This window comes from Epinephelus fuscoguttatus, linkage group LG11 (assembly GCF_011397635.1).
Source record: "Epinephelus fuscoguttatus linkage group LG11, E.fuscoguttatus.final_Chr_v1".
Taxonomy (NCBI): Eukaryota; Metazoa; Chordata; class Actinopteri; order Perciformes; family Serranidae; genus Epinephelus; species Epinephelus fuscoguttatus.
Genome location: NC_064762.1, coordinates 1,837,708 through 1,865,207, shown reverse-complemented (window position 1 = coordinate 1,865,207; position 27,500 = coordinate 1,837,708). Strand labels below are relative to the sequence as shown.

The 27,500-nt window shown below is 41.2% G+C and overlaps 1 long non-coding RNA gene across 1 annotated transcript; it reads right to left on the bottom strand.

Moving 5' to 3' along the window:
• Positions 1 to 14,860: 14,860 nt before the first annotated feature.
• LOC125896623 (uncharacterized) lies at positions 14,861 to 22,617 on the bottom strand. The gene is made up of 3 exons (XR_007450305.1): positions 22,407 to 22,617; positions 18,259 to 18,359; positions 14,861 to 15,102 (listed from the first exon to the last, which is right to left on the bottom strand). It is a non-coding gene; the product is annotated as an uncharacterized LOC125896623 (long non-coding RNA).
• Positions 22,618 to 27,500: the final 4,883 nt, after the last annotated feature.

Genomic DNA, 27,500 nt, shown 5'->3' with positions numbered 1-27,500 from the left:
CCTGTCACATTACGGATGATCACACATAAAGAATGTCAGTGCAACATGTGATTGTTAAATTTGTGTTTTATGGTTTGTTTTAACCTACAGTACTTCGGTATGTTTCTTTTAAAGGCATCGTACACCACACAGGTGTTTTCAGTTTCTGGCTAATTAGACCTGATTAACACAGCTATGGTTCCCTTCGACATGTAATCAATCGTGGTCCAGAGGAACGGTCTAATCAGCCCAATGAAGTGAAAACACCTGTGTGGGTTGACAGTTTGTGTTGAGAGGCTTTACCCATAGAAAAGTACTGATAGTCAGTTGTCATTGTTTTTCTGTGACTGGCAGTCCACAATAACGTCTTTATCATAACATTCTTACATCCAACTCATCAAATACTCAGGCTTGATTGACACGTCAGACTACGCCGCTCTAGGTACCTCACCAGTGTCAGTTTTGGATGCTCGGGGAGGGCGTATCAATTTATGCAAGTTACATGCATTGCAGCTTTTCAAAATAAACTTTAATTTTTGCAGGAAATGTACCATTTGCGCTCGTCAAATGCATCCCGTCTCTTTTCAGAATGACCTCAGGACAAATGTAAAAATATCTTTACCTCGTTAGGTTTAGGCAACAGAAGTACGTGGTTAGGTTTAGAAAAAACATCATAGTTTGGCCTAAAACAAGTACATTTATTACTAGCATAATGCAGCGTCATGTGACATATGTCAGTAGCATAGCATGGTACACATACTATGCTGCTATTAAAATATTGTGAAACTTCAATTAAAAGCCTAGTCTCAATTAAACACCCAGTCCCATGTACTACCCTGGTGTACCTATACATTTTTACAAATGAAGACCTGTCCCATATGGACGCCTGTCCCAAATGAAGGCCTACTGATTTCAGTGATTTAAGCAAATAATAGCCCGGGCTATTAAGTGAAGTTTTACAGTAACTCAATTGACTTTTGATTTCACACGGAAAGTCTCCCCCAAGAAAGTTTGGAGTACTATGGTAGTACCTCAGAGCATCAAAAAATGCTGCTGCCCGGTGCATCTCATATCACCGCTAATAAGTGCCTTGGTGCATCGGTATCTGATACAAAAGGCCACTGACCAAGCCTTGGCATTGGACGAGTTGGAAGTGAGACAGAGTTATCTTTATCTCTTTATTCCTGATATAAAGAAACCACAGTTTTTATAACCCAAAGTAAAGTAAGTGAAGGCAAACACTAATAATTATTTGCTACAACAGTTTGACCTGTATGTAAATTTAAGATCACATGTATATTTTTAATACTGAGATGTCGCTGCCTACCACGAGCTGAATAAAGTACCTGAATGTACGAAACTTTAAATGAGAAGAGTGTTTTTTTATGCAACTCTGTAATTCTTAATATTATTTTTAATTTCTGAGTCACCACTTAAAGTTTATTCTTTTTCCAACACAAAGTCTCTCTAGTTTTAAGAAGTCCTTTAATTACTCGTGCATGACCCATTCTGCAGAAAAAATACAGTATATTAGACTTGTTTTTATTTAAATAATCTCAGATACTGTGTGTTTGGGTAAAGACTATTCTACAGTGTTCCTCTAGTACCAAAAAGCATAATTGTAAACAACACTGGAGAAGCAGATTGTTGATTCAGTAGTTCGTTTTATAACCAAAGTTAAATAAATGAGAGACAGATTGGCAGGTTGCTGGCTGACAGTCAGTGCACAGGTCACTTCACATAACACTGGGTACTCATTTATTTGTATGAGTGTCATTCCCCTCCTTTGTCAAGGATAGAGTTAGGACCATATCTAGGTAAGATGATTAAGGAATGGTCTTCATACACTCAGTTCCTGTTGATGACTTTCTTACCTTTGTTCAAGACATTTAACTCGACTGCCTCAGCATGACTCAGTTATGTGCTCAGTTAACTTTGACTGAGAAAGCAAAGGTTTAAATGAGGTTTATAGGCGCTTACATCATTCTGATAAACATAGATTGGTACAGTGGCTGAACTTTGTTGCATTTGTGTCTGGTCAAAGTAAGTAATGATACTTCTACTATTTGCTTTGAAGACCATCATGATTTGCATCTGCCTGTGATGTGTCCGCGTTTCTTAAACAGCATTAACTCAGAATTTATTGCCTATAAGAACAGCCTACACTCTCAAGGCTAAGATTGAACTTCATTTAAAGCCCATGCATTTTTGGGGCAGAGCCAAATAAGACAAGTGTAAAACTGTGAAAATCTACATTTGACATGTTTGATTTAGAACATAAAAAACATAAATAAAAGAGGACCAACAACAGATCCCTGTGGTACACCCTTTGTCAATACTATACACATAAAATCTAGTCTGAAAAGACTTATAAACACAATAAATGTCATCACCTTGATTACCCCACAGACTGATAAAAGTTGAATTGTAAACTTTGTAGACAAAACACTTCTGCTGGTTTGACAGTAGAAACAGAGATTAGTAAAGTGGAGACTGGTTATAGGAACACATTTAGGGAAATGATTGACTAATGGTCCTCCTACCCTCGGTGACTGTTGATGACTATCTTGCTTTCCCTTTATCAAAACATTTAACTGCATTGCTTCAGTACAGCTCAGTACCCCTTACCTGAGGACAGTAAATGTATATTGTGGTTGATGCTTGAAAACATGATGTGCCCAGCTGACTTTGATTGTAAATATAAAGGTTCAAATAAGGTTTTTGGGCCTTACACCATCCAGATAAGTAAAAGACAAATGGTACAGTGGCTGAACTTTGTTGCACCATAGGTAATGTCAGGTCAAAGTGATGATACTTGTTGTGCATTAAGGACACTCATGATATTTGCTTGTAATGGGTCCCTGTTTCTTAAGAACACCATTAACTCAGCAATTCCTGCCTATAAGAACAGCTTACTTTCTCAAGACTAAGACTGAACATTATTTAAAGCTCATTTATTGTTGGGGCAGAGCCAAATAAGACAAGTGTAAAACTGTGAAAATCTACATTTTACATGTTTTGATATAGAACATAAAAAACATAAATAAAAGAGGACCCACAACAGATCCCTGTGGTGCAACCTATGTCAAAACTGTACACATAAAATCTAATCTTAAAAGACTCACAAACACATAATATGTCGTCACTTTGTTTACCCTGCAGACTGAAGAAAGTTGAATTGTTAAGTTTGTAGACAAAACACTTCTGCTGGTTTGACAGTAGAAACAGAGATTAGTAAAGTGGAGACTGGTTATAGGAACACATTTAGGGAAGATGATTGACTAATGGTCCTCCTACCCTCAGTAACTGTGGATGACTTTTCTTTCTCTTTATCAAGACAGTTAACTGAATTGTTTCAGTACAACTCAGTATCCACTACTCGATGACAATAAATGTGTATGTGGGCGATGCTTGAAAACAACATGCTTGCTCATTGCTTAGTTGACCTTCACTGGGAAAATAAATAAAAGGACAAATAGTTCAGTGGCTGAACTTTGTTGCATAATAGGGAATGTCAGATAAAAGTGATGAAAGTTTTTGAAGACAGTCATGAACTGTGATTTCTCTCCTCAGCATTTCCTGCTAATGAGAACAACTTGTGTGCTCAACTGACTTTCCTTGGAAAAGTAATAGTTAAATTAGGCCCTGACATCATGCAAATAAATACAGGAAAAAATGGTGTCGTGGCGGAACTCTGTTGCACAACAGGGAATGTCCGGTCAAAGTCAAGTCAAGTCAAGTCAAGTCAAGTTTATTTCTATAGCACATTAAAAACAACCTCAGTTGACCAAAGTGCTGTACAGGCAAGGAAGTTAAATACACAAATATAAATTAAATAAATATAAACATCCCTCTCTAAAAACACATGATAAAATAAAACAATAAAACGTAATAAAATCACCAATAAAACCTCATAAAACAAATCAAGATAAAATAAATAGTTCTAAAACCAAGATCTCATGCTTAACTAGTGCTGAAAGCTAGTGAGAAGAAATGGGTTTTCAGCAGGGATTTAAAATGCTCAAGAGTCTGAGCAGCTCTTTTATGCAGTGGCAGGCTGTTCCACAGATTGGGGGCTGCCACCGAGAAGGCTCTATCACCTCTGCTTTTAAGTTTAGATCTAGGAACCTCCAGCAGCAACAAGTTGGTAGACCTCATTGCTCTAACTGGGGTGTGGGGGTGTAGTAGCTCAGACAAATAGGATGGTGCCAGGCCGTTAAGACTTTTAAAAACGAGTAATACAATTTAAACTGGATCCTGAAGGAAACTGGAAGCCAATGTAAGGAAGCCAGTACAGGTGTGATGTGGTCATGGCGTTTTTTTCCCTGTTAATAATCAGGCAGCTGCATTTTGAACAGCCTGCAAACGACGCAATAAAGACTGGTCAAGTCCAGCATACAGAGAGTTACAATAGTCTAAACGAGACGTGATAAATGCATGAATTACTCTCTCAAAGTCATGTGGAGGGAGGTAGGCCTTCACCTTACTGAGGAGTCTTAACTGAAAGAAGCTCGTCTTGACAACTGAACTGATCTGTTTATCCAGTTTAAAAACAGCATCGAATATCACGCCAAGGTTCCTCACAGCAGGATGACAGAAAGATGCCAAAGGACCGATGGCACTATCATAGCCATCCAAAAAATTAGTTTTACCAAATAAGATTATCTCTGTTTTATTTTTGTTCAGGTTAAGGAAGTTTATCTCCATCCATGATTGTATATCATTAAGACACTTCAACAAAGCCTGGATAGAGGCATCACTGTTTGTTATTATGGGCAGATAGATCTGAAGGTCATCCGCAAAACAATGGAAGGAGATGTTGTACTTTTTAAAAATAGACCCCAAGGGAAGCATATACAACGAGAATAAAATGGGGCCCAAAATGGAGCCTTGTGGTAACCCACAATTAAGTGGGGACGCAGCAGAAGAGTACTGGCCAAGATGGACAGAAAAACTCCTATCTGACAAATAAGACTGGAACCATTTTAGCGCTGTGCCTTTAATGCCTACACAGGAATCAAGACGTGACAGAAGAATGTCGTGATCCACTGTGTCAAAGGCGGCAGAGAGATCCAGAAGAACCAGGACAGCGGAGTTACCAGAATCAACAGTTAAAAGCAGGTCATTAAAAACTCTTAAAAGGGCCGTTTCTGTACTGTGTCGCGATTTAAAACCAGACTGGAATTTCTCAGCGATACCATGTAAGTCAATGTGTGATTGCAGTTGCTCATAAACTACCTTTTCCAGAACCTTTGATAGAAAAGGGAGCTTCGAAATGGGCCTGAAATTAGACAAAACATCAGGGTCAAGATTGCTCTTTTTAATGAGGGCTGTACTACAGCATGCTTAAAGGCAGCTGGAACACAGCCAGACCTCAGAGAGGAATTAATTAGGTCAACAATACATGAACCAAGGGTATTGAAAACATCCTTGAATAGGCGAGGTGGTATGATATCTAAGGGGCAGTGAGATGGCCGCAAATGTTGTACTATTTCAGCTAAAGAGGGGAGGGACATCTGCTCAAAGTTCTCAAAGACAGCTGAACATGAAGGAAGAATAGCAGGATCAGAAACGTAGGGAGAAGGAGAGGGCCTAATAGCAGCAATCTTGTCTTTAAAAAATGTAAGAAATTTTTCACACAATATAAGTGAAGGCACAACATGATTGGAGTTACCAGGGTTAATAAGAGTTGAGAGTGTTAAAAAGAAACTGAGGTTTGTGACTATTACTTGACACAAGGTTAGATAAAAACCGGGTTTTTGCTACTTTAACTGCTCTCTGATACTCCAATAGGCTGGTTTTTAAAATATCTAAAGAAATTTGAAGATGATCTTTTTTCCATTTTCGCTCAGCGCGTCTACAAGTGCGTCTGAGAGCACGCGTGGCGTCATTCAGCCACGGCTCTGTCACTGGCTTGGAGCATCTAATCCTAAATGGAGCCACCAAGTCCAGTAAATCATTACAAGAGGAATTAAAAACAGCCATGAACTCATCGGGACTAACATTACAATCCAGAGAGTGGAGCGCAGAATCGTTAAAAGCTGCAGAAAACCGAGATGCTGTTGAAGCAGTAATTGTACGCACCCTGTGCGCCGGGACGCACGGTTTAGCTTGAGAACAAGGCAGCGTAACATTGAACATGACAGGAAAATGATCAGAAATACGCATATCACAAATGTCAGTGACACATACACTTAGACCGAATGACAACACAAGGTCCAAAGTATGTCCCTTCTCATGTGTGGGACCAGTCACTGACTGAAAGTGATGATACTCAGCATAATATTGGCAACAGCTGTTGTGCATTTAAAGGTGCAGTATGTAATTCTGAAGAAAGATAATTGTTTGGTAAGTTCCCTCCCGGGTCATCACATATCTATGGAGTCTCGATCAGAATCAGGATCAGAGTCAGAAATACCTAATTGATCCTCAAGGAGAAACTGTGATTTGTAACAGTCGCTCTCATGTAAAGAGCAGAGAATTATAAAATGTAAGAATAAGAGTATGAAATAGAAGTATGTAAATATAAAGCAATAATATGAACTATCATAAAACAGGAATGAAAATGTACATTAAGATAAAAAAAAATAGAATGTGCATTATGCTACAGTGTTTAACACTAGTACTTAAGATATTCAAATGTTAAAAATAAAATATGTATTGTCACTGTGCTGGGGCTGTAAGTGTGACATTTAACTACAATATATACATCAATAGAATAAACAAAAATAGATTAAAAGTAAACTTAAGAAATGTGTACATTTATGCTCATGATAAACTATACTGAAAAATATTACACAGACAATCCCAGGTTGTCAAATACTGACACTTCGGATTGTGGTTTGGTGGTCTGGTCTGACTACCGACCCATGGTTGTTTGTATTTGATGACCTAGGAATCAGACTCAGCAAACATCTTTTTCCAGAATTGCATTCTGAACCTATAAGACAGTAATCCACTGCATCTGCATGTGATGCAAGAGCGTCTTCCTGTTTCCTGAGAACAGCAACTCAGCAGTTTGCACCTATAAGAACAGCCTACGTTCTCAAGGCTAATGTTAACTGGAATTAAGTAAATACCTCATCAACTTTTGGGGCTGAGCCAAACATAACAAGGTGACATCTGCATAGATACACAAATTTCACAAATGTTTAATGCTTATACATTAAAAAGAACATGTAAATTTAAGAAGACCAAAAACAGATCCCTGTGGTACACCTTAAACTGTTTTGAAAACATAAAATTGTGTCTAAAAAGAGTTAAAACCCACATTCTATGCCATCTCCTTGTTTACCCCATTGAAAGTAGGTTTCAGGCAGCCATGAGAGAATGAGATCAAGGAGCAGACGGGAGTTAGCCTGTATATGTCAGAGCAGATGGTGTTGGACTTGGACTGGGATGTGGAAGTCACAGACTGCTGTGACGCAGAAGGCAAAAGTTTCCTTGGCAGTGTGAGATGTGGAGGATTTGGACACAGTGTTGTAAATACATCACTCGGGCAGAGAACAGGTTGAACTGGGCGTCAGTAGGACAGGGAGTATTTTGGGCTGGTTACACACACACAGAAAGTAGCACATCGCTGCAAAGAGCTGAGCAGGATTTTCCTTCCAAACAGAGATGTCACAGCTGAGGAGGGTTGGGAAAGTCTGACCGCGTGCAAAGTTACTGTAAAGGAAGCAAGAGGTGTTTGGTGTGAGGTGGACAGACACAGAGGAAATTTTTAGGTTGTTTTTCAGTTTACGCGTCACGTTCTTTTGCATTTTTTGTAACTGCTAAGAAAAATGAAAAACAGAAATACACGTGATTCTGGCAGACATGAATCGAGGGTGGAAATAACCTGTTTATCTGTCTTCTTTCTTATAATAGCATAATGTGTCTGGGGCACAGAGGCGGATTTTGCCTGCTGGTGTAGAAAATCACAGAAAATGACAGGAGTTGGACTCACTGGAGGAGTGTACATAGAAGTTTCACTCTGCTGTGACGCACATCAATTGGAGAAATAACTCATCTGGGCAAACACTGAGCTCACTGTGTGCACTTTATGCGCGTCTCTAGAAAAGAACTGGAGAAAATAACATGTTGCTATTAGTTTTCCTTTTCCGTTAGTAAGCTGAAAGTAGCTCTTCTAAACAGTCATTGTTACCATTCTCCAGGGCAAAGACACGGGGCTGTGTTCCAGGTCAATCTTTTTTTTTAACTGATTTTGTTTTTATTTTTGTTTCATGTCATTTGTGTGTATTTTTAAGCCCCAAGGAAACTCAAAACCTCATTAGCGAGGCTAACGGGGATCATATCAACTATAAACCATGAAATAGTGTATTGTAATATGCAATGGTATTTTAGCCGTACGTCTAATGTGAGAAATGATTTCAAGCTAAAGTTCAAGTTCTTTATTATCCTATGCAAAGCAGTTACAAAGAAACAGTGGTTGGCAATGAAAAATGTAGATCTCAGGCTCCCTTCAACAATGCTTGTTAAATATGTATATATAAAAATACTTATATGGTAGTGGTAGTGTTGCAAGTGAATAAAAGGTCTGTATTCAGTCGTACTTTTCATGAGGATTGGAGGACTTGTTGGAATAAACTGAATGTAAACATGAGTGTAATACATGTGAGAAGTAAATAAACACACATATATATATAAGGTTAAGTGATGAGCTCAGGAGCTCAATGTCTCATTCTGTTGTTTGGTCCAGCTTCTACCAACTCAAAACCATCTCCAAAATTAGGCATTTCCTGTCAACCACTGATCTAGAAAGAGTCTTTCATGCACTAATACCATCCAGGCTGGACAACTGTAACTCCCTGTACCTTGGCATTTCTCAGGCTACCATCTCCTGTCTGCGACTAGTTCAAAACGCTCATCAGTTATTAACAAGGTCAAAGTAACAAGATCACGTCACCCCTACCTTTGCTTCCTTACACTGGCTCCTTGTTCATTTCAGGATACACTTCAGAATTCTTCTAATTGTCAATAAATAAATAAAAGGGGGTTCTTCTGGCTGCCACCTGTTTTTCTTTGCTCTGTTTCTCCGTCATTGTCAAGTACTTTGGTGCAAAACCTGTTTTGCTTTTTAAAGTGCTACACAAATAAAATGAAACTTGAAACCTGCAGGACAAACCTGTCCCTGAGCCTGGGGGTGGTGCTGGACCTGGTTTGTGTGCAGATAGTTGTACACAGTAACATCTCAGCAATTCTTAAACTCAGTGCACTTCTAATCACATCTTTTACTTCTTGAAATGTGCACCTGCTGAATGATGGTGCTGAAACTTGCTAAAAAAAAAAAAGTCTGTCTTTGCATCTTTGCACAGGAGCAAAGTAGATAATTATTGCTGCCAGCAGAGGGCAGTGCTGGACTGCTTACTATAACCACCATAAGTCCACAACATATGCAATGCTGTCACATTGTATTGGTATTGTATGTACAATAACACAACAGCCACACAGTATACTGCCATTGTACATTGTTTACAGTTGTACGCAAATACAAGGGGTAAATGTATCTGTAGAATAACACGTCATATTATGGAGTAACACCAAGTGCCACTAAACTGCATTAGACTTTTATCACAGCCAGTCTGAGCTTTGATCTCTCCCCAGCGAGGTTTTTCTGGTCCAATCCATGTTAAGTAGCTCAGATCAAAGTCCAGACTGTCCTTCAGAGCGGCTGCTCAGTTTCAAGCCCTTCAGCAGCCATCATGCAGAATGTCCTTGAGAGAAACAATGAACCTCTGTCTGCTCCGGGGCGCAGATCAGCTAATAATAATTATCATCAGATGGAGCAGTAATAGCTACAGAGTAGTACATTATTTTTTTAGCTGAAATCCTCTCCTCTCTTCCTATGCTCTTATTTCTCGTCCTCTCTCCTCCCCTCTCCCTTACAGCACATCTACGGTGCTGTATCTATGGCTGCAGATGCCCTCACTATTTTTAGGGCTGGCCAATACCCACAGGATGTCAGCTCTCGTTCAGGACAATCATGACATCATTTCAGGGTTGCAAAGCTTGAGTTCTGATTTGAAATATGACGGTAGCTGAGTCAGTATATTAAAGAGCTAACATCTTGATTGTGTGTCTGTTAAATCAGACTTTACATTCAACAGAGAATCATTAATTCTGAGGATTAAAATTGAGATTACATCAATGTTCATTTAATACATTTCATATGTTTAGCAGCCACTGCTCAAGTCTGCAGATCTGACACACAAAGATAAACCACTGAAATGTGTAAATGAGCTTCTCTTGCTGACATCCTCAAAACTCACCTGTAACAGAGCATCCCAGTCTCCATCCGAGATCCCTGACTTGTAATCCCCGGGTCTGCTCCAGATCCCCAGAGGGCAGCATTCCTCCCAGCAGCAGGAATGTAAACTTTACTTTGGAGTCCAGCTCAGGTCCAGCAGGAGGAATGCAGTGAGTTTGCCGTCAAAATGTCCTCCCCGAGGTGTGCTCTCTCTGAAAGGGAATATTTTGAGTCATAAATAAAGATGTGGTAGAGCTGGCACTGGTGGGATAACAACTGGCACTAGAACAGAAAAACACGCCAGCGGGTTTTTTAGATTTAGAGGCTTCTGTGTATTCTGGTAAATATTGATGTTTTTCTGAAGAGGAAGCGGCTCTCAGGTATGTGACAGGATGTTCCACGCTGAGAGGAAACTGCTGCACTCACCTGCCGTTTCAAAGTTAAAATTCTGAGCTCGCACACCGAAGAAACCCTCAGTACACCTGTGCAGAAGTGTTTATTCCCTCTGCACTGAAAAACAAATAAATAACTAGCATCAAGTGAGCGCAGAGGCTGTGTTTTTGAGCTTCTCATATTTAAGCCTGCAGCAGGAACCTTAAGATGCTGGTCGATGCTGGTGGGAGCCGGTGGTAAATGTCTCAACTTCAGTGAGCAGAATCCATTTGATGTGATGTCAGTAAACAGCATGCAGTATCCTCTTATTAACCATAGTGACAGCCTTTCATACCAAAGGTCACTAAGGTCACAGAAAGTCGAAACATCTGCGTTAGCCTCGGTAAACCTTTTGTTAGTGGCCATACACTGTATCACATTTTGCATTTGGAAAAAAGACAGTTGTCTTAACTTGTGGGAATAGGACCCGGTTTGTCTTTGCAGCCTCATGTGACACATAGTCGTGTGTCAGTTGTGATCAAGTGTCTTTAAAGCTGCACTAATCAATATTTTATAAACTTTATACGTAATGTCGTAGGGGCCGCTCATAGTAATTAACTCTTAGAGCATTTTCAACTGACTGCTGTTCCCCTCGAACCTACGAATCTTTTTAGTGTTACCGAATATAGTATATATAGAAATGATATGAATGTAGCCATGTGACGACTTTGTGGAGTCCTGTTTGGAAGCCTCCAGTTTGGCATTTTGCCCGTCGCCATCTTGGATTTTTAGTCAGAAGTGTCCGTATTTGGACAAAAGGGTTGAGCACTCCAACTCTAGCTGCTAGCTTGGTTGCACAGTGCATTTACAGCTATGGTTAACTGTGCTAATGCTAATTTTCGCTACTGAAAACTGGCTCAAAACCATTAAAACAGAACATCTGACTCCTTAGAAGGTCTTTTATTACAACTGAACACTGAGCAAGACTTTTGTAGGCGACCAAAACATTACAATTAACTTTCATAAACTGTAAATACACTAAGAGAGGGACAGCTACGGCTATGCCTATTTACGGCTTTCAGATGAGGGCTAGTTAAGTCCGTATGAATGCCCCCCTCTTGCGGTATTCATGACCTCATGAGGGGAAATTTTCAGGAAGCTCAGAGTTCACATGTTGTGACATATTTGCCGACCTCTTTAGCAATGGTGAAGGCCATGAACGTTCATTTTTTTTGTTGATTGTGGGTAAATATATTGTACATTTAGTGGTATAGAGATGGTTCTTTGTAATTTTGTAGGCCAATATGTCTAAGGAAAATATTCAGCCTCATCTTTTTCCTCTGTCATTATGCCTTTGCCTGTCCTGCATTATTCGCTAGCTTGCTAATTTGTTAGCCTTGTTGGCTTTTATTCGCTGACAGTAGCATTAATGTTACTGGTGCCTAGCAGAGGTTCTCTCACCACTTGAACACCAAGCATGTTGTATACACAAATTTATGTCGCGACCGTGAGCTCATGAGTGGTAGTGACTTCTAAACGGACTGCGCCCACCTGTCACTCAAAACAGCCACTGAACGCACTGTTGTCATGAAGGGGGAAATTAGCTAGAGAGACAAAAGAACATTATTGTGTACCAGGCTGTAAACATTTATTTCTGCTATTAAATTGGGCATTTAACATGGCTGTCTATGGGGATTGAATCACTCTTGGAGTCAGCCTCAAGTGGTCATTAGAGGAACTGCATTTTTTGGCTTCACCTCCACAGGTTGCTGCTCAGTAATGATATGTGTTTACAACTTGTTGCATTGCCTCCAAGTGGCCAAGAATAACATTTTGAATTTGGTTTAAGTCATTTTTAATCCAACTATCCCAGGTGTTATTACCTGTTGTAGTTGGATTGAATCAGTTGTAACTGTTGTCATATCTGTATATCTTGTTCCTCTCTCCTAGCATGCAGTTTCTCTAGATATCACTGTAAATGTCTCACGGGCCTGTGTTCCACATCTCTGCATCACAGGGCTACCACTGTATTTTCATAAGTCTGGGTGCGTCCCAGTTTGAAAAACTCCCTCGTTTGCATTTTAAAAAGGTCCAGTCTCTGTTACCCTACACTCTGTTTACAGTCTCCAACTTGTTCCTGTAACTACTTGTACCTTGTGATTTAAATGCTGACCTTAAAACCTCGAGTTGTATGTGAGGTGTGAGCTGATATTGGAGGATGATTTGTGTTAACGCTTCCCTGAACTCCCAGTTTCTCATCCTGCAGACGTCTCTGATTACAGCACAAATTGATTTATTCATGTGCAACAACGGAGAAGTGGAGAGAGGCCTCTCTAACCTTCGCCTCAAATATTTTTTGTTACATCCTGTGTGAACAAGTTAAATACCATCCTGGTTTGCTCACCTCAAATCATCTCCTATATGTGTAGGGAACTGTTTGTTTAGGGGAGCGCAACCAGGGGAAAAAATGCAGGAAGACAAACTAGGGTGACCTTGTGTAACGCAACACACGTCATAACTCTGCAGCCGCCTCACTGTTGGTGGGAATGAAGAATGAAAGATGGAGGTAGGTATGGAGGAAGGCAGGGAGGTAATTGAGGAATGGATGTGTGTCTCCTAGGTGGCCATGTTGTTGCTCTGGAAGGATGTGGGCACCGGTCAGACCACACACACATACACACAAACAGAGACACACATACGGACACGAGTAGCGAGGCCTCGCCAAGCTTCAGCTCTTATTATTGTTATGCAGAGGTAAGGCTTAAACTCTGGGGCTTCACCATGGAAAGGACCATGGAATTAGAGTCTGGTTAAGTATACTGGTAGGTATTTGATTCTTGGTTTCTATAATGGTGGGTAATAAATTGTGGGCGTTTGTCATGTTGGGACTGGAGGAATTTGGCTCTGGGTTAGAGGTTCCTGTGGAAATACAGTTACGCTCTGAGGAGCCGCACGAAGCAGGAAAAACATGCCAGCAGAGTAAGCTAGGCAGCTTCCCATCCAAACTGCATAATTTTAGGTAATTAGGGAGCAGAAACTACATCATTTTCTACATTAGTTGTTCTTCCATGATGATAGCTACGTGCAGTCTAGCACAGACTGATATTAGGCTGTAAAATGTCACGGAATAAGCAGAGAATAAATAACCTGAATTACAAGCATTAACAACATTAAATATTCATAAGCAACTTTCAAACTTTGTGTTAAACCCTGAGGTCCACATTAAGGTAATGTTTTCCTTGTTTTCAGTTTTTGTCAGTATTTCCTGTTTTATTTTGATACTCACCCTTGTGTCTCGTTTCAGGTACTTTACTTCCTGCCCCTGTGTTTCCCTGCCCCGCCCTGATTGGCTTCACCTGTCCCTCATTACCCCTCCTCACTCGTGTATTCAGTCCTTGTGCTGCCCTTTGTCTGTTGCCACTTGATCCTCAGTCGTCTGAGTGTATGTCCTTGTCCTTTTCCCGAGTGTTCTCTTTGGATCTCATCAGGTTTTGATACCTTTGTTTGTGTTTTTAGACTCATTATCTGTGCACCAACCCTTTTTTTTCCCCAATAAAAAGATCTTGTGTTTTTGAGTCCTGCATCTGAGTCCTTTCTTTGTTGGCTCCAGTCTGATATGTTTGAAATGATGGGTATGAAGAAACATACCCACAACTGTTGCACTTCTATTAATACATTGCTAACTCCTCATTTGTGCAAGGAGATACATGACATCGCCTTTTTTCAACCTCGCCTACTTCTCACCAGAGAGAAAATGTTGAATGGCTTGCATTTGTATAACACTTTGCTAATCTTAGCGACGACTCAAAGCGCTTTACAACAAAGCCCTCATTCACCCACTCACACAGACATTCATACATTGGTGGCTGGGCTACCATAGATAGATTTATAAACAGATTTATCTGACAGTCATAAATACAAATGAAACTGCCTCACCTTAAGACAGTATTACAGACTGTACATCTACAACTGACAAGGATTAAATAACACATGAAATCTGCAGGCTGTTTTCCACTGGGATTCCTGGGGGGTCAAGATGCCAAGACCGACAAGCACAAATACAGCATCCATATCACAATCAGAAATAAAAGAGTCATTAAAGGACGACACCGTATTAGATTTGCGAGGTCAATATTATGACCTCTTCAAAGCTGGCCTAACATTTCTCTGTGCTTCAGTCAGTCTCAGAGATACTGGTAGTTCACTCCGTTTGGTTGCAACCGTATATGAAAAGTTTGTGTTGAATGACCTCATTATAAACAGTTTCACCAGTAAGGACCGCGCCACAACAATATGTCGTTTAAATGTTTATTGTAATTCAGGAGGTGTTAGTTGCTGAGGACTGGTGAATGGGTGTAACTGGAGGGTTGTGGTGGAAGAGGGATGTCTTCTGATAGGCTGATCTGGGAGGATGCACCAGAGATCGGGCAGAGGGAGACTCAGTGTGGCGGTTGCGTCTCAGGCATTTTTCCAACTTGAGCTTATTACAGGCCCCCAGATGGTACCTAGAATGAGACATGGGAGAGGTATGCACCTGACTGAATAAGGAGAGATGATGAAAGAAGGGAAGAGAGGATTAAGGAATGTTGGAAGGGATGACGCAGGGAGGATGAAGGGAAGGGAAAGGGAGGGCAGGTCAAGAAATCTATGACAAACAGAGCAGGATGGGTTGACCAGGTATAAGTAGGCTCGACAGGTAGTCAGGGGTGTGGCTGAGGCGTGGCCCTGCTCCCAAACCTAAGTTAAGAAATTAACATTTTATGTGTAAGTCCCAGCTGGATTTGTATGACTCTTTTATTGACAAGAAGCACATTAAGTTGAATGAAGGGTATGCAGAGGTGACTTTAACACAACCCTGCTTAACTTGTTTTGGGCAGTCTGGTGCTGTGGTGTCCACCATACAAGGTTCCACCTGGTCACCACATAAACATTAACGCACGGAGGACCAGCTCTTTGGAACAACCTACTTCCATCTCTACAGTCATCAGCTACAATACCGTTATTCAAAAAACATATGACATGGTCTCTAATTTGAGACTCTTCATTGATTCATTTGTAATTTGTTTGTTTGGTTGTTGTTGTTTTTTTTTTAAATTGTACATCTCTAACAATTTTGTATCACTTCTTAGTCTGGAATTCTTGTTCAGTTATGAAATCTTCACTTTTATCTTTGTCTTTTTATGTAAGATTGTTGTTATTTAACAGAGGAGGTATCTTCATAAGCCATGTTTGGCCTCTAACCTCTCCTGCACAATCTTTTAACTGTATTTTCTATGTATGTATGTGGAAATAAACTAAGCTAAACTTACACACCGATAGCACAGTCATAGAGAGCAGTATTTTTGCCCAACAACACACATTATTCTGTACTCTGCAGGAACCAGGGATCGAATCATCATCCTTCTGATCGGTAGACAACTTGCTCTAAAGTGAGGATGAAAACAAAACACAAAAGAATTCTCACAAAATAAACCAAACTGTTAAATCTTTAGCAGAAAATTGAGTGTGCTTATAGGATCCTATCACTGATGGTAAGAAGTTGATTGAGAAAGTAGGTTCTCAGGACCTTTAAAGGTAAGTTATGTAGGAATTGGGAGAGTGAAAGTAAAAGCAATCCCCAGGTTCACTCCGCTTGGTGTTCGGCCTTGTTGTATTTATGTTTTTCAGTGCTGTGTCTGCGATTTTTGTAGCTTCCCCTAAGATGCATGCTGCTTATGGTCTGGCACTACCCTGGAAATCCAGAGTTCTCGCAAGAGCACAATTTGAATTTGCTCAGCGAGTCACTCTGGCAATCAGTAATGATGCTCATTACCCATGCTGTTGGAGCCGAGCTGCACCAATCTCATCGGTGTATCTGATATAGGCGGGCCAGAGGCGAGCTAAACAGATGACGACAGCGCTGTGATGACGAAGTCCGGAATCAGTCAGTAAACATTGCAAGATGGCTACGGATGAACACCAGCTGTTTGAAACAGCTTTGGCCGCCACAATGAACGAGTTAGACTTGGCTTTTTCTCTAAAAGAGTGTTACGTTCCAACTTGTCTAGGAAGTTTCAGGAGTAACCGTAATAATTAAATAAACAATACATACCAGAGACGGAAAAATGAAACGCTAGTAGGATTTATGTAAGCCAAATATTTTATTAACTAAACAAAAATGTCAACACGAACACAAAACAATCCTCCAAAAACTGAGGATGATAAGAACTAACTATAAACTAAAGACAGTCCACTCAAAAGGTGGGACGACAATGCACAATCAATACGACTCAGAAAACACCGGATCTTAGACACTAAACGGAAAATCACTACACACCGGTATTACACTAACACACTGCGAGGAGGTACACTAAAACACGTGGTGGTGAGACGGTTCCCAGGAGCACTAGCGGTCCACTGACAGCCGGTGGCCTCGGTCCACTCTCCCTTTATCCTCCACCTGATTGGCACCAGCTGCGAGGCACCATTCAGGGAACACACCTGCAACACGCACCTGTAACAAACACAAAGACACCCACACACACACCACAAACTCTACGGCACGTAACAAAGAGGAACAGAAGACGGCGCTCGAGTCTTTCCTTTGCAAGAAGGACGTTTTTGCTGTTTTGCCGACCAGATACGGCAAGAGTCTAATCTACTAATTAGCTCTGCTGGTAGCTAAGCTCTGGATACGTCACCCCGTGTATTGTTCTGATTGGTCGTAGTGTTATCCAATTGCGTGCAGTGATATTTTCAAATGCATGCTTGGTGCCGCCCCTCGAGTTGGGCCATTTGCATTACTCATAGCCAGACCCTAAATCTTTCTAGATTTGGGTCTGGATTTCCAGGCTAGTCTGGCACCTGGTTACTACCTTTTTTTGAAGTCCTGACCTCTTGTGCACACGGTGCCCAGAAATGTCCCCACCACAGAAAATCAGAAAATATAGAGTGCAGAATCTCTGCAGATAAATACACCGTCATCCACTTCTAATGGGTCATAAGTGTGGATTGAGAGGAATTACTCTTGTACAAGTCTATACACAGTCCTGCATAGTGTACCTTTAAATTTTTATTTAGAGGTGGTGGAGTATTTACAGTATATCAGCACAGTCAAGCATAGATGTCTCTGAAGTGCTTTCAGGTTATCAAATATCAATTCAAACGTCACTTTGTTGATAGCAATATAATAAAGACTGATAACAGTGTTAGCACTGCAAACTGTGCTTAATGATTAATCCCTCAAAAAACTTTTCTTTGTTTGCACAATTTGTTGAATAGGTTATTTCTCAATTATTTATCTGGACATGGTTGATTTACTGGACAACAGCACACACAGGAATGCACGGTCATTATTTTACAGCCCTGAGTGAATTATACCTGTTAATCAGCTGCATTGAAAGGCATTTGACGTCAGAGGTGGACAAAGCTAACACAACAGGAGGTGTAAAGAGTGTGTGTGTGTTTGAATAGGCAGGTGGGGCAGTCGGGGTCAGAGGTTAAGAGGGGTTGATGGGTGGGGTGGGGATGGTGGTCGGGTGAAAGCTGCTGGGCAAACACAGCTTGCTGTCACAAACAGGGGGAGGATAAATGTGTGAGAGACAGGAGGAGGAAGGCAGGGAGGTAGATCGACAGCTCACGAGAGGGGAAAAGTGAAGGAGGGAGGCCCTGGGTTTACTCACAGTGTTGTGAGATGTTCGTCATGTTTTCACACCGGGGGGATTCTCAGACTGCTTGTTTCCATTTCACTGTCTGGCATTCATCCTCAACTGTCAAGGTGCAGCTGACAGATGAGACCAGACAAGATGAGACAACATGGGAGGAAGTATACAGTTTAGATGGGACGAGAAAAGAAGAAATGAAAAGACAGAACTGACGATAATGATGAGACAGATATAACACCAGCTTTTTGGGTCCTCTGTGATGGTTAAGCAGCACATTGTGTGTGATTGTGTGCAAGTGAGAGTGCACACCAGCAATCACTTATACAGTCACTGGCCACTTTATTAGGTACACCATGCTAGTACCAGGTTAGAACCCTTTTGCCTTCAGAACTGTCTTAATTCTTGGTGTCACAGATTCAACGAGGTGCTGGAAACATTCCTCAGAGAGTCTGACAGGAGTGGCACCTGGTGTGGTCTTCTGCTGCTGTAGCCCATCTGCTTCAAGGTTGGACAAGGTGTTGTTGCTTCAGAGATGCTCTTCTGCACACCTTGGTTGGAACCAGTGCTTATTTGACTTCCTGTTGCCTTTCTATCATCTTGAACCAGTCTGGCCATTCTCCTCTGACCTCTGGCATCAACAAGGCATTTTGGCTCACTGGATATTTGCTCTTTTTGGGACCATCCTCTGTAAACCCTAGAGATGGTTGTGCTGAAAATCCCAGGAAATACTCAGACCAGCCCGTCTGGCACCAACAACCATGCCACGTTCAAAGTCACTCAAATCACCTTTCTTCATCATTCTGATGCTCCGTTTGAACTTCAGCAGCTCGTCTTCACCATGTCTACATGACTAAATGTTAATGAGCTGCTGACACCTGATTGGCTGATGAGCTATTTGCGGTAAGGAGGAGTTGAACAGGTGTACCTAATAAAGTAGCCGGTGTGTGTATGCTGCAGCTGGTGAAGGTGGAGCTCATTTTAAATTCTTTACATACTGCTTGGTAGTTTAATCTATTATTATACATCATCATTTGTTAGTCAACTGGTTCATTCATTAGTGAAATCTTACAAGTATCTGGGTGTTCTCACTAATACACTATACAAGAGAGGTCCTTTACAGGGGGCACTCGTGAGGACCTTCTTTGACTCTGTGGTGGCATCAGCCATCTTCTAAGGAGTGGTTTCCTGGGGCAGCAGCATCTCGACAGCTGTCAGGACGAGACTCAACAGACGGACTAAGAAGGCCAGCTCTGTCCTGGGATGCTCCCTCAACCCAGCTGAGGTGATGGAAGAAAGGAGAGTGATAGCCAAGCTGTCATCTCTTATGGACAACATGTCCCACCCCATGCAGGACACTCTGACAGCACTGTGAAGCTCCTTCAGTGACAGGCTGCTTCACCCATGGAGTGTGAAGGAGGGATACCGCAGGTCCTTCCTTCCTGCTGCTGTCAGAGTATACAACCAACGCTGCTCCCAGTAGATCACACATGCAAAAACTATGGACAACCAGTCATCACTCATGTGCCAGTATCTACACATGATACATGCAATAATGTAAATAGCCTGTCTATGTATTACATCTTGCTTTGTTCACTGCTTTTATTTTGCACTGTGTTATTATACTGTTGTTGTACTAATGTGCACTTATATATTGCTTTGGTTTTTTTATTTCCTCCTAAGGTGTAGTGGAGTAGAAGTATAAAGTAGCATAACACGGACATACTCAAGTACCTCAAAATTCTCTAAATTTAAATGATAGCATTTGCAAGATTAGATAAGATTAAATTAACTTTACTGATGACATGAGACAACTTTGATAGATGAGATGGAAAGAGAGACGGCAGAGACCATAAACGGTTTCATAAAATGAGATCATTATTACAGTTATGGCTTTGGCAGCGGGATTAATTAATGCATTTCTGTGAAACTTTGATTTTTCTTTACACTTCTCTGTGGGCTCAGGCAGCTTGGCCTCAAGCAAAGATACACATCTAGAGGTGAACAGGCATTCAGCTGACTCCGTCCCCATGTTTCTGTTCTGTGACCGGTTCAATCTGACCTTCAAAGCACAAATCTGCCACCACATCAAACGCTTTCTTTTTAGCTCTCAGTGTAGACTTTTTCACTTTTTGCCTTAATTTATCCTGGGAATATTTGCCAAGGACACATGCTCTCTTTCATCAACACCCTGCTTCACACGTACAAAGTTACACACATTCATACCTGGCTGCTGCCCAGTGCAACCACAGTCTTCTAGTGTTGGTCTACTGGGCAGCAATTTGGACGTTAGGAAATGCCCTCAAGGACATTTCGATGGTGTTAGCTGAAGGAGAGGAGAGCAGGCTGCATTCACTCCCCTGAGCTGCTACATTTTCGTTGGCTAATCAGGGATGCAACATTTCTATCTTCTCTTCAGCCAACTTGTCTTAGCCAAAGTCCCGCACTGATTGGTACAAATCAAAAAACACTTCTCTGAATCCATTTTATTTATTCTATGAGACATTTTATGGACAATATCAAATTTGATGATAATGACAAATTATATGACTTTTATGACATTTGAAATTCATTCAGTGACTTTGATGCATTTTTATTTTATAATTAATTTATTTTTTTAACAATCTCAATAACATTCTATGCTATGACATTTTTATGGACATGCTATACCATGACGTTTTTATCAGGGTTTTATCGACATGCTATACCGTGACGTTTTTATCAGGGTTTTATCGACATGCTATACCATGACGTTTTTATCAGGGTTTTATCGACATGCTATACCATGACGTTTTTACCAGGGTTTTATCGACATGCTATACCATGACGTTTTTACCAGGGTTTTATCGACATGCTATACCATGACATTTTTATGGACATGCTATACCATGACGTTTTTACCAGGGTTTTATCGACATGCTATACCATGACATTTTTATGGACATGCTATACCATGACGTTTTTATGGACATGCTATACCATGACATTTTTATGGACATGCTATACCATGACGTTTTTACCAGGGTTTTATCGACATGCTATACCATGACATTTTTATGGACATGCTATACCATGACATTTTTATGGACATGCTATACCATGACGTTTTTACCAGGGTTTTATCGACATGCTGTACCATGACGTTTTTATGGACATGCTATACCATGACGTTTTTATGGACATGCTATACCATGACGTTTTTACCAGGGTTTTATCGACATGCTATACCATGACGTTTTTATGGACATGCTATACCATGACGTTTTTACCAGGGTTTTATCGACATGCTATACCATGACATTTTTATGGACATGCTATACCATGACGTTTTTATGGACATGCTATACCATGACGTTTTTACCAGGGTTTTATCGACATGCTGTACCATGACGTTTTTATCGACATGCTATACCATGACGTTTTTATCGACATGCTATACCATGACATTTTTATGGACATGCTATACCATGACGTTTTTACCAGGGTTTTATCGACATGCTGTACCATGACGTTTTTATCGACATGCTATACCATGACGTTTTTATCGACATGCTATACCATGACGTTTTTACCAGGGTTTTATGGACATGCTGTACCATGATGTTTTTACCAGGGTTTTATCGACATGCTATACCATGACGTTTTTACCAGGGTTTTATGGACATGCTGTACCATGACGTTTTTACCAGGGTTTTATGGACATGCTGTACCATGACGTTTTTACCAGGGTTTTATCAACATGCTATACCATGACATTTTTATGGACATGCTATACCATGACGTTTTTATCGACATGCTATACCATGACGTTTTTATCGACATGCTATACCAGGACGTTTTTATCAGGGTTTTATCGACATGCTATACCATGACGTTTTTATGTGACCATCTAAGATATTTCAGTTGGTTCATTAATGCCAGACCACCTGACAGGCAGATAATGCCATACCTAGAGCCATGCTGCTTTCATTGCTGAGACCTGATGAACCATGTTCCAGCTCATCTACATAATTTTTGTCCATTAAGCTAACAATGCTGGCAGTAAAATTATATGTGTTTTTCATCGGAAATGTCATATAATTACAGAATCAAATGCCAGACAGCAAGGATGGTCATCCTCAATGGTTCAACTGTGGCTCACTGTTCCAGGCAAGTGGCTCAGTACTCACCTCTTCATAAGAGCCCTCCCTTCATGCGGCAACATGTTGCTCTGCTCAGACCAGTCTGAACTGCCCCTTGCTAGGACACGGCCGCTCCAGCATCAAACGATATTTTTAATCAAGTGGTCAAAAGCTATTGCACAAACATTCTAAAGTAGCTTAGGTCAACAGTGTCCCAGAGCCTGTTCTGTTAGCTGGAATGCTCCTGTACGCTGCAAACAGGCCTCTCTTTGTGTTTCAGACCAGCAGCCTCACGCCACACCGCACCGCTCTGGAATCCTGTTTGTTTTCTTTCAAATTTCTCAACCTAGTTCACTCCGATGTGGAAGCGCAGTGTGCTGTGTATAGGTGTGTGTGTGTGTGTGTGTGTGTGTGTGTGCTTACTGTGTTTTAAGGTGTGCGTTAAGTGTGCATCTGTGTTTGTACGCATGGAGCAACAGTGTGGCTCATTGAGCATGTGCTCAATTTAAGCCGGTGCCAAAATTCACATGCTTTAAAGTGGAACATCCTGAGGAGTTAAAAAATTATAAACTCTGAGCCTGCGTAAATCCAGCCAGCTCCAGTGTAGGTTGTTAATGTGAAGAGTTACAGATAGATGCCCGTTGGACCAAACTCTGGGTTCTGTAGCCAACGGGCCTGGTTTTTAATTCATAGTCAATTCAATCAATGCAGGATTCTCTTGAGCAGAGTTTGTTCTGGTATTTAAATGTGTTTGTCTTCCTGAAGCTGGATTTCCTCTACAGTCAACGACAAGACAAAACCATAAACTTGGATCTGTTGTTTTGCATTTCTGGACTTCCCCCATTCATTTCTAGTCAATCCACTTATCTAGCCAGTAATCTGCAATTATCCACAATACAGAGGGCTTGTTAACGCCCTAAGTGCTGACTGGACAAACACCTTCTCTCTCATACTTTTAGTCCTCCTCCCCCTTTCTCCTCATTTCTACTGTTGGCTGACCAAACCAGAGGAATTCATTATCCCGGAAACTTTTTGCAGAACAGAGTGAGCCAAGCAGGGCAAGGCTATTCTTCTTTCCTGTCCTTCCTGACAATGAAACCATGGCATACAATCAGCCTATTATTACTGCTACAGATGACCACTGTTCTTTTGCCATATGAACTTCAACCCTGGCTATCTGGAAGTTATGTTTTTACCCTGAACAGCCCGGGTCTATCTGTGAAGAGGCTACCTGGATCAGGTTGTTTCTGTAAGGAAAATGTCAGACGCATCACAGCTTTGCTCCAATAAAGAGGGCAGAATCTGACCTTTAACCAAGAATCTTCATGCCTCATTTCATATCTCATATTAATGGAAATTTTGGTATGGCAAAGGGACTAAATGATGTCATCTCAACAACTGAGTGGTCAATTCAGTTTCAGTGAGACAAACATTATATCTGGAAAGAGGTAAACCTAATTTTCCATCCATCCACCCACCATCTTTGCACAATAATGCTTTGCAGGGATGTTGGGAGCAGGAGCTTATCCCAGCCTATACTGGGCGAGAGGCAGCGTCCGGCCTAGACAGGTCTATGACCAGTCTATGACAAGACTGACACATTATACTAGACAGGCAAATATTCACACTTACAGTCACACCTGTGAGCAGTTCAGTCGACTGATTAATAACAGATACAAGGAGTGGGTTCACATATGACAAACCACATATTACATGCTTTATTAGAATGGGATATTACCAGGCTAGTGTGTCTCAACCATGCATTCTTTCTAATGGTCAGCAGGGGGCAACACCAGCTGATAATCATTTGAAAATGATGGGCCCATTTTTAGAAGAATAGACAATAAAGTAGGGTGTGCTTCAGGGCGTGGCGACCTTGTGATTAAACAAGTTGCTACTATGGCCATGTCCATGGGTTCTCAGTCAGATCCACCCCTTGCTCCCTCACAGCTCCACCCTCTCGTACATATATGGTCACCTCTGGCTCCAAAAACCCAAGATGGCGATGGCCAAAATGACAAACTCACAGCTTCAAAACAGGAGTCCACAAACCGATGGGTGATGTCATCCACGTGGATGTGGCTACATCCACTTCTTTTTTAATACTTTATTTTGCCCTGTCTCCTGAAAGCTATTGATCTCTCATTTCATCGCTGACACGTAAACACTGACACAGCTTTCAACCATTCATCTCATGTTGGTGGTTCTGCCTTGTACTATCTCTTCGTGGTGACCTTTTTACAGGCTGCCAACAAGATTTTTATAAGGTATCGGTCTTCTCTTAACACAGTTCCTCCTGTCATATTGCATAAACATACATTTCTTTTAAACAGTCGATGGACATTTCAATCAGGCGCGACAGAAGAATGAAACAGTGTAGTTTAGTGTAAAATATAACTGTACAGTTTAACAGATGATTTGTGCTGATAAGATTTTTGGCACTTAGACATCTGAGGGAGATTATTTGTGATTATGGGACATGGAGTCTAGACACTGCTGGAGGTAGCAGTGGCTGATGACTTTGGTTGATGACTGCTGAGGCGAATAGAGGCTGCATCTGAGAAGACTAGGTGGTGATGAGGAGGTGAAGGGTACACACAGCAGCAGCATGACAGGATTGCGGACAGAAAAATAACCATAATTAAAATAAGGAGCAGTGAGATGATAGGCTGACGGAGAAGTTGTGTCGCTGTGCTATTAGTTGATTGTGGATCAGCTGTAGAACAGCAGATGAGTCGACTGACAGTCCCAAACATTGACAGCCAGAGATGGAACGTGAGCATGCATGCAAGGAGTAGTGCAAGGAGTAGATAGCAGGGTGAGGATGAAAGTTACAGCCTAAAGCATGACTTTCTTACGACAAAGCATGAAAAAGTATTGTGTTCCTGACTGAACTTTCACTAGAGCTTTATTACAACTTGTCCTGAAGCTGTAAAAAGACAGAGTTTGTACACTGACATGCCACCCCATGACATATCATCTGCAGGCACTGACACAACACATTCACTTGTTATGCAGATGATATGTGACTGTATGTCTCAACAAAGCCTGATAACCCTGACATGTACTGCATTATGTCTTGCTTTGCTGTTGTCAGGAGCTGCATACCCAGAAATGTCCTGTGGTGGAATGACTCATAAGAAGTTTCTCCTTTGTATTCGTGCCTTTTCTAATGATGTTAAACAAGAGGCTGTTTACCTGAGGGAACTGTTTTACCCCAAGGTGTCAAAGTGCAGGTGAATCAAAGTGGCACATTCTTGTTTTATTCAGCTGAGATATTTAGGCCATTCCTCTCAATTACAGAACTAAAAGAGATTTATCTACCCAAGTTTATCATCTGGATCAATTATTAATTACTGGAACATATTTTTTGCAAAAATAAAGAGTAACATAAAAAGACCTGTACTTAAAGGTACAGTCCATTGTATGATCAAAAAACTTTCTCTGAGCCATACATTTAATAATGCATTAAACATGTGAAGGATGATCTGACGCATACTGATTCCTCTTGTTGTTATGTCATGGTGTTTTTCTGAGTGTCCATCTTTCCCCTGTCCCTACAACATTTCTCACACTGATGTGTTTGACTTTGTTTCAAACCCTTTACTGCTCCATTTCCAGTAACCTGAGGAAATGCCTTTTCTGGGCTGTCCCACTAAAATGCCACATATAGGCGGCCCCTTCTAATACTGCAGGGTAGGCTGCTCTCAAAAGCCCCTCCAAAATACTCTGCAGGGCGGTGTGTCCTGAATGTCCCGCACCTGCATAAACACACCGAGCCAGGAGAGCTGCCCACCGCCCTGCCAGGCACGCTAAACCACATGTCCAAAAGGCAGGAGAATAACATACCTGGGAACAGTTACCGTGAGAAGCAGAGGTAAAGTAGAATACAGTTAACCACAGAAAGGTTGAAGTCAAAAGGCATGGTAAGAAAGGTGCCACCTCCAGTTTAGTGAGTGCAAAGTAAGGTTTAAGTTTTGCAAGAGCACACAAAACATACCTGGTAGCAAAATACAGAACACTATGTATGTGTGATATAAAACAAAGAACTTGTAGAGTCAGATACGGGGGCAAAAATGAAACCAGATGGGTGAAGGAGACAAAGAAAAAATGTCAAACCTGAAATCAGATTGGGTGAGAAAAACACTTTGCAAACCTCAGGGATACTTACGTAAAACAAGCGTACAAAGGGTAAAAGGAAAAATGTGTTAGGACCAGAGAGAGTGCAAATCGGGCCCCTGAGACAGGCTGTGTATTGACACGCCGTGACAGAACACCTACCTGTCAGACGTGCCCCATAAAGGCTCTCCGCAGTGGGACAAGGCCTCATATTCACACAGCATCACACGACACCTTGTAGTTATGTAACTGTCGCACCCTTCAATCATTGTATTGTAAGTGAGACCTCACAAGGGGCCCCGGTCATACATGTCGTACTTCTTAATAGCACAGAAGGCCCAGTTTTTTCCAAGTGGGCCTCCATACTTGATCCTGGATGAGTCTTAGCTGTAAAAAAGTGATCTCAAAAACAGGAACAGAGGCACAGATGCAAGCATTTAAGTCTATAGCTCGACTCAGCAATAAAAACACTCAAAAACACCATATATTCTGTTTATAACGTGATTATATCGTCACATCTACCAAATGCATTACATGAATTGTAAAAAATCCCACTTGGCTGCAGCAGATTTGACAGATAGCAGCGTGATAGCTCCTTCCTGCGTCATCGCCTCCTCCTCCGCTGCTGCTGATGGATTTATACACTGAGCGGGACTGGATACAGCTGGAAAAACAGCAGTGAACTCACAGTCGATGATGCACGAGATGCATATTTGGGGTAACACATGTGGCGATGATGATAGTTTAAACTGGATTAAGATTTGTAAATCTGACAAACTAATAATCCTTAAAACAGACATTACACTATGTGGCTGTGTTTTGGCTCTTCATTGAGATTGTTGGTGTTGCATCAGCCAGAGATGTACTAAAGGGTAAACTGAGTTCAAGCTAACCTCAGCTGATACATGAACTTATATTCTATTTGAAAGGTGGCAACTAACATTATTCAAATTTGTAGAAACTTAAAGGGATAATTCATCATTTTAAAAAATACACTTGCTCATTTTCTTGCAAGAGTTAGAT